This window comes from Schistocerca piceifrons, chromosome 7 (genome assembly GCF_021461385.2).
Source record: "Schistocerca piceifrons isolate TAMUIC-IGC-003096 chromosome 7, iqSchPice1.1, whole genome shotgun sequence".
Lineage (NCBI taxonomy): Eukaryota > Metazoa > Arthropoda > Insecta > Orthoptera > Acrididae > Schistocerca > Schistocerca piceifrons.
The window spans coordinates 220609816-220616861 of NC_060144.1; the positions used below are offsets into that span (position 1 = coordinate 220609816).

Below are 7046 nucleotides of genomic sequence, written 5' to 3' on the forward strand. Positions count from 1 at the left end.
AACAAAAATTTTCATAAGCAACTGTTCATTCTGGAAAACTTATGCAGCCAATACAAATACAATGATGCTATTCACCACACAGAACTAAGTTACAGAAACATTACCAAAATTGATTTACATGCATTAAAATGGATTACGCAGGGGGATGTATGTTTCCTCAAGCATAACATTGGAATCCCTGGAGCAATATCAGTTAAACTTGGTATACTTATGGCTTTATAAGTGAAAAAATACCACAGGGTACTAACAGCATCCTGAAAACTTCTGGTGCGATAGGAAGGGGGTGAACTGCCAAATAGTTTAATTCTTAAATATGCTGAACAGTTTCAACTATAACTGTATATCTACCAACTTAAAAAATGAAAACTGAAAAATTTTTCCTGCTGTGTGGCATCATACAGTTTGTCTCTAATTCAGATAAACTTCAAGAATGACTGCCACAACTTCCTATAGCAAGACTGAAAATCTGTTACAATAAGACTGAAATAATGTGTCACTAACACAAGAAATTGCATAAATTAACAAATACATCACAAAATGTATTGAGTTTCTGCACTTAAAGCAGTCAAAACAAATGGATCGACAGTGAAACAAATAAATAAATAAATAAATAAATAAATAAATAGAATAACAAAAATGGTTTGGGGTGCTCTCAGCTAAATACACTGTTAGAATGAAGCTTCCAGCGTATATTATGTGGATAGTTTACAGTCAGTATTGCGCAATTTTAAACTGAGGCAGGGAAAATCTTTAATACAAAAATCACTCAAAAACTGAGGGTTGCTCAGTGAACAATGGAGACATTTAAGTTTGGAATAATAGGACAACACGAAAACAAACAAACAAATTAGGCGACAGTCTACAGTGAAGAAGTAGTTACGGCCATTAAGAAAATGAAATGGATGTGGCCAGGACATATAATCTGCCAAATTAACTATAGATGGTTCAAACCAGTACCTCACTGGAGTATACAAAATGATCCAAGGCAATGACCTAATGAAACAGATGGCAGTAGAGAACATGCAGGCACAATGTGCAACTGCAATGCAAGGAGAAGCCAGGAGAAGGCCTCTTCCAGCAGTGGATGATGATGATGTAGTCACAGGCATATTTTTACATCTATCAAATTAAATTATATCATTAAGAACAGGTTGCATAGAAAATGACTGGCTCTGACAATATCTGGAAAACAGGACAAGTGATTAGTGATCGTATAGGTCTCAAATTGACAAACATTTTCTGTGAAGTGCTTGTCAGTTCTAAAGAATAGTCTTGTCATTGATACATATCAAAGCTATGCATGAGAAAACAAAGCAGTTATTTTTGGCAATGAAAAGAAAATTGTAATCATAGATTTGAGGGGGAAAAAATGGCAGTGGAAGCAAATGAAACTCTCGTACATTTAAAAGTCACCAATATATAATAAACCACAACAGCAAAAATTTCAGGAGAGTAAGCATAATTAATAGTGTCAAACTAAAACAAATTCTGCAGTAATTTAGGGATGAATGTTGGCTATCTATCAATCTAGATTGAGAATACACAGACAATAGCAAAGACAATATTACTAGCACGTTAAGCCTCACAAGTCGGTTATCAGTGTGTAACAGCAAGTGTTTCATAGTTAATTATGTACTCACTGCTATTAGAAATGGAACCATTTTGGGCATGAAATCTGCAATATGTCGACACAGTTTTCAAACTATAGAAAAATATCATAAGACTAACCAAAAATAATAGGACCCATTGGAGAAATCTGTTCAAAGGATTGGTAATTCTAACAACCATCTGAGTATATCCACCTGTCCATTAGGTGCACAATATAAAAATATTAGTAATTACTACATTTCACTGCACATAATTTACACTTACTAAAAGAAAAAAAAAAAAAGAAAACTGAAAGCTCAAACAAATATTTTCCACCACAGAATCTAAATTATAAAGTAAACTGCCAAAAGAGATTAGGGAGTTAACTAAAACCAATACATTTTCTAAAAAGAAAGTTAAATTATACTACAATAAAGCATACTGTGTGGAAAATGATTAATTGCTAACACAGTGAACGGTTAGGTACACAGTGTAAGATTTGGGAGATCTGAGTTTCTCCTGGTGTGTGAGGTTGTTGATTACGTTACCCGGCTGCATTCCCGTAAGTTTTTTGAATGAATAACTTTTAGCTGGCAAATTTAATATAACTGTGAAACTATCTGTGGATGAATGAACAATCAACTAATTACTGTATACTACAGTAGTCTTGAACAAACTGTGACAGAAGCCAGAACAACAGGGGAGTGACGTAATAGGACATGCATTGATACTATGAAATAGTGCATTGATGCTGACTACGCTCTAGCCAAAATCTAGATTTGCCTAACAAAAAGTTGAAAGAAAAGGATGACTGGTTGCTGTGCTCTATCACATGAAAGTCGTATCACAGTGTTGAGTGCATTCACATTCCTAATGGAAGGTAACTTGACAAAAATTATTCATTTAAATTTTTAACATTACTGATATGAAGGCTGTGTGTTAATATACCACAAATAATCATACAGTTATAAGGAACCTCATTATTTTTTTGCATGCTATTTCAAAAGAGCTATGCAACGCACTGGACACACAGTAGCCTAATAAAGAAAAGGATCAAGGTCATCAGAAAATGTTGCAATGATTACATTTAATAACAATCATATTTATCAGAGTAACAGCCTCCACTGACATAAGATGATGTCACACATATTGAAATTAACTATTTCAGATTTCACAGCAAATTCATGGGTGAAACAAATGACAAATTATTTTTGGGTATGTGCCTACAGTTAACAGCTTTACACTACAAAATCATACAAAGGGCCTCAGTTGATTATTCACTTGTCCATCTCTAATGACCTCCATGTCAACAGGACATTAAACACTAATCTTCCTTTTGATTATCTGTGTTCCACTTTACTTCATTTACAATAATCAGCAACACATTTACTGAAACTCGTGTGGGGGATATCACTCATTTTCCAATCAGAAGAGATAAATTACAGTGATGGTAATTTCTGCTGTGGCAAATATCAGGAGATTTTCCTTTCTCAATGAATGTTTTGAAAGAAACAGGAAATTAACACACCATTACATAGGTTATGTCGTTCCAAATATGAAGGTACACAAACTTACACCATGAAAGCAAAACTTACAATTTGTAATATTGCGTGCAGTTAATATTTTATAGATGACGTATGAAAAATTTTTTGTTTTTTTCAGATGCTGTGAAATATACTATGATTTACTTGAAAAACGTTCAGTGACAAATTCTGACATTAGCTGCAAGAAGAGTTGAAATGGCAGAAAAGCTAATGCGGAATTATATGCTTTCTTCCGCTCTTTCAATAAAAAATATTTACGCCTACATTACCTGTAATTAAACAGGGTTTCCAACAAGAACTAATGAATACTGACACTGGCAAGTATAAACGAATGTAAAAGTTTGTTGTGGTGGCCGTTTTCGAAGCAGTTATATCGAAATTACAGAAGTTCAAAAGAAAAACCTCTTTCGCATGCTGCACATCCAGTTTTTTATCTTGTGCACTAGGACATATTTTGCTTTAGTTGCAAGGCATCTTCAGTGGGTGTCAGATCTACGTCTGATTCGTTATTTGTAAGCCAAACAGCTCTCTCTCATGTGGCAAACTGGTTGAAAGGCTACAGTTTTCTTTTTGGTCAGCGCACTTTTTCAAAAAGTGGTAAATTTTGGTAACAGTGACCAAACGGAAAACTGTAGTATTCCAACGTGTTTGCCACATGAGCGAAAGCTGTTTGGATTACAAATAATGATTCAGACGCTGATCTGACAACCACTAAAGATGCCTTGTAACTAAGACAAAACGCGTCTGGGTGCACGAGATAAATACAAAATAAATAAAATTAAAAAAATCCTAATGGGTACCATGTAAAAGGTCGTTTTTCTTTTGAACTACTGTCATTTATAAACTAATATATTGACAATGTTACGTACTCATGTGCTCATTGACACATAGGTCGATCACTAAGGCGGTGTTACGCGCTACACATCATAATGCGCGCAATGCATTTCACCGGTAGTTTACAGTGTTTAGAAACACGAAATTATTTTCTCCCTGTCATACAACAGCGCAAACATATTAAAATGCAAATGCTGCACGTTGTAGAGAAGAGGCAAATTTCCATCTATTGGTACTTAAAATACAATTCGAAACTGACCGACATGCACTTTTCAAATGATAAGCTAATGAAGTTTGCCGCTTGTGAAAGTGAATCAAGTTAGTAAAAGTGTCACTGCTGAATATGATTAACATTAAACACGATTTTCTGTGGAAAAGAAATCTGGAAAACACTTTCTAAACAAGTTATGACAGGTCATTCTGTATGGATTTATTTTCTGTTTTTGGTCTGAAGCAATTAACAGCGTCTTCACACAACGTCAAAAATCATCTCTGCTTCCAACTGGACTGCTTCTTTCCGCATAAAAGGAGGAAACAAACATTCATGAACGACAAACAGACTAACCTACGTGCATCACAAATTATCAATATGGGCACATATGCTACAGTGAAATAAAGATCAGTATGCGAGAATCTATTCGTAATATGTGTTCAGATCATATGGAAGTTGAAAACAAAACAATAAAAAAAAAAAACACTGGATTTTGACGTTCTGTTCTTGAAACCTAACAGTTATCATATGTGTTAATTACGAATCAAGGTATTCGTCAATGAATTCCTGATTCTTGAAAACATTTACGCCAAAATGGTTGGCTTAGAGAAGAAGCCACGCAGTACCGGTATCACAATTGTTTTGGAAGTTTTAATGGTCACAGTTTCGAAACTGAATACGCTATTGCTTGCACACTTTTTGACTCAAACTGGGGCCAGAAGATGCAATCCATCATGTTATTATAAGCATTCTGCGGGTTTATAGAGTAAGCAAACATTTTTGAATTATAGCTGCATTTAAAAACGCTGTTGCGTGCAATGACGAGAGTTCATCCTGTTTCTCATTTGCATCTTTGCCGCGTTGTTAACGGACTCATTGTACATCTATCATTGGCCTTCAGATGATAATAGTAGTTACGTATCATTTTGTGTGTAATATAAAGCCGGCTAACACTGACATACAGCATTTTGTTTATACTACGTGCCCACTGACGAACATCCAGACAATTAAGGATGAAGAAGATTACTAAACGTTTCTATTTATAAACCATTATTTCTCGTGATGTATGCTCATAATTCTTAATCACATTCAGTGCTCCTCACGGCACAGTAATAATTTTTATTTGTCTCTGCAGTATACCGTAATCATGTACGCTGCGCTAGTTCGCTCTCGACCAACTGCATCTCGCGGAACATGTAAAACTGAACGTCGATAAACTTAGAGCATTAGTTTTCGTTGTATTATACAGTGCTTTGACGCGCAAAAGCTTAAAGTATATATGTACCTATCTCATCAATCCTTGCTGCATGTCATTCACCTTAGGATAGTGACATATCGTTGCACATACGCACTCACTTCCTTCGCCTTGGACGCCGACACCCCTGAAAACAGAAGTCACCAAAATCACACTTTCACTACAGTTTTAACAGAGATCAAGCAGCATTCCTTGAATCAATAAACCAGATTTAAAAGTACCGATGAATTAAGGCTCGGCGCGTAGGAGTATGGATGACAGACGAACCACCCTATCTTGCCTCACCACCGACGAGAACCGGCTTATGTCGCAACGGAAGAAGCCTTCCGTGCAGAACTGTGAGGTAAAAGTAAAGACGGGGCGTAAAAAAAAAAAATTGTCAGTAGTTTGCAGGCACTGGGAAAAGATGGTGGTGGCTGGGACCCGAAAGTGCAAATTCCGTTTTGATGACCCGAATTCTATGGATGAACGTACAAAAGTCACTTATTTGCGTGAGCTTTGTTATACGGAGGCTCAATACTCGTATTACTGCGCTTCGTTCGTTCAGTGGCCGCAGTCACGTATTAACGAGTGCAAAAGGCGGGGCTACCCGGAGCAGCGGTCCACTCCTCCCGTCTTCAGCTGCCATACTGCAAACTGAGCCCGGTCACGTGACGAGCCAGACACTCACTCTCCTCGCGCTTGTGCTGCCGCGCCGTGGTGGGGCGTAGCAACACTCCAGCAGCTCTGTTGGTGACGAGGCACAGGGAAGTGAGGTTGTATGAAGCCGGTGGGAGGAAAGTACATAATTCGCAGATAATATTGCTGATCAGTATACTTTAAATTAACGAATCTTATGCATTCGTCGAGAATTAATTGAGGGTCAAATAACCGGGGAAAGTAGTATAGCCTTCTTTTGTGAAAATGTCAGATAATAGGTAGTACCCATTAGTAAACTTACCAGAACGTAGAGACTACGGGTATTTTGGTATATATGCCATAACAGATCGTTCTCGTCCACCTCCACCTAATAATCCTGATGAAGTTACTGAACGCAGAACAATAATTATCGGTACCGCAGATTTAGACCTCTCTTCGTTATCCAAACAATACTCAATATCTCCTTTTTATATTTTAAAAAACTATTACTCGTCGTTTCCTGACATATACCAAGTAAAAAAATGAGGGAGATGAAGATTAAAGAATATCTGTGAGTTCCGTCGCAGATTCGTTTAGTCGTTCACGGGGTTTATCAATTCAGTAGCGATAGAACTCCACAAGAAGCACTGCGAATTATTGCAGAGGCTTCCGGTAAATTCTGAGAGCACGCGTTCCAAGAAAGACATGCAACGCGTCACTTCTTCCCTCACGCGACGCACGACGTGATTATGAAGGAAAATCACATAGCCGGCCGCAGAGGCCGAGCGGTTCTAGGCGCTTCAGTCTGAAACCGCGCTATCGCTACGGTCGCAGGATCGAATCCTGCCTCGGGCATGGATGTGTGTGATGTCCTTAGGTTAGTTAGGTCTAAGTAGTTCTAAGTTCTAGGGGACTGATGGCCTCAGATGTTAAGTCCCATAGTGCTCAGAGCCATTTGAACCATTTTTGAAAATCGCGTAAATTAGACAAATGTTTA

General features: G+C 37.3%; 1 protein-coding gene across 1 annotated transcript in view; it reads right to left on the reverse strand.

Moving 5' to 3' along the window:
- The window catches only part of LOC124804746 (protein O-mannosyl-transferase Tmtc3), a 136546-nt gene extending 130507 nt beyond the window's left edge, over window positions 1–6039 (reverse strand). Inside the window, exons 1-2 of the mRNA XM_047265047.1 lie at window positions 5653–6039; window positions 5462–5558 (exon numbers count right to left, since the gene is read on the reverse strand). The gene's annotated coding sequence lies outside the window, so the exon portion shown is untranslated. The remainder of the gene's footprint in view (window positions 1–5461; window positions 5559–5652) is intronic.
- Between the last annotated feature and the right edge of the window lie 1007 nt (window positions 6040–7046).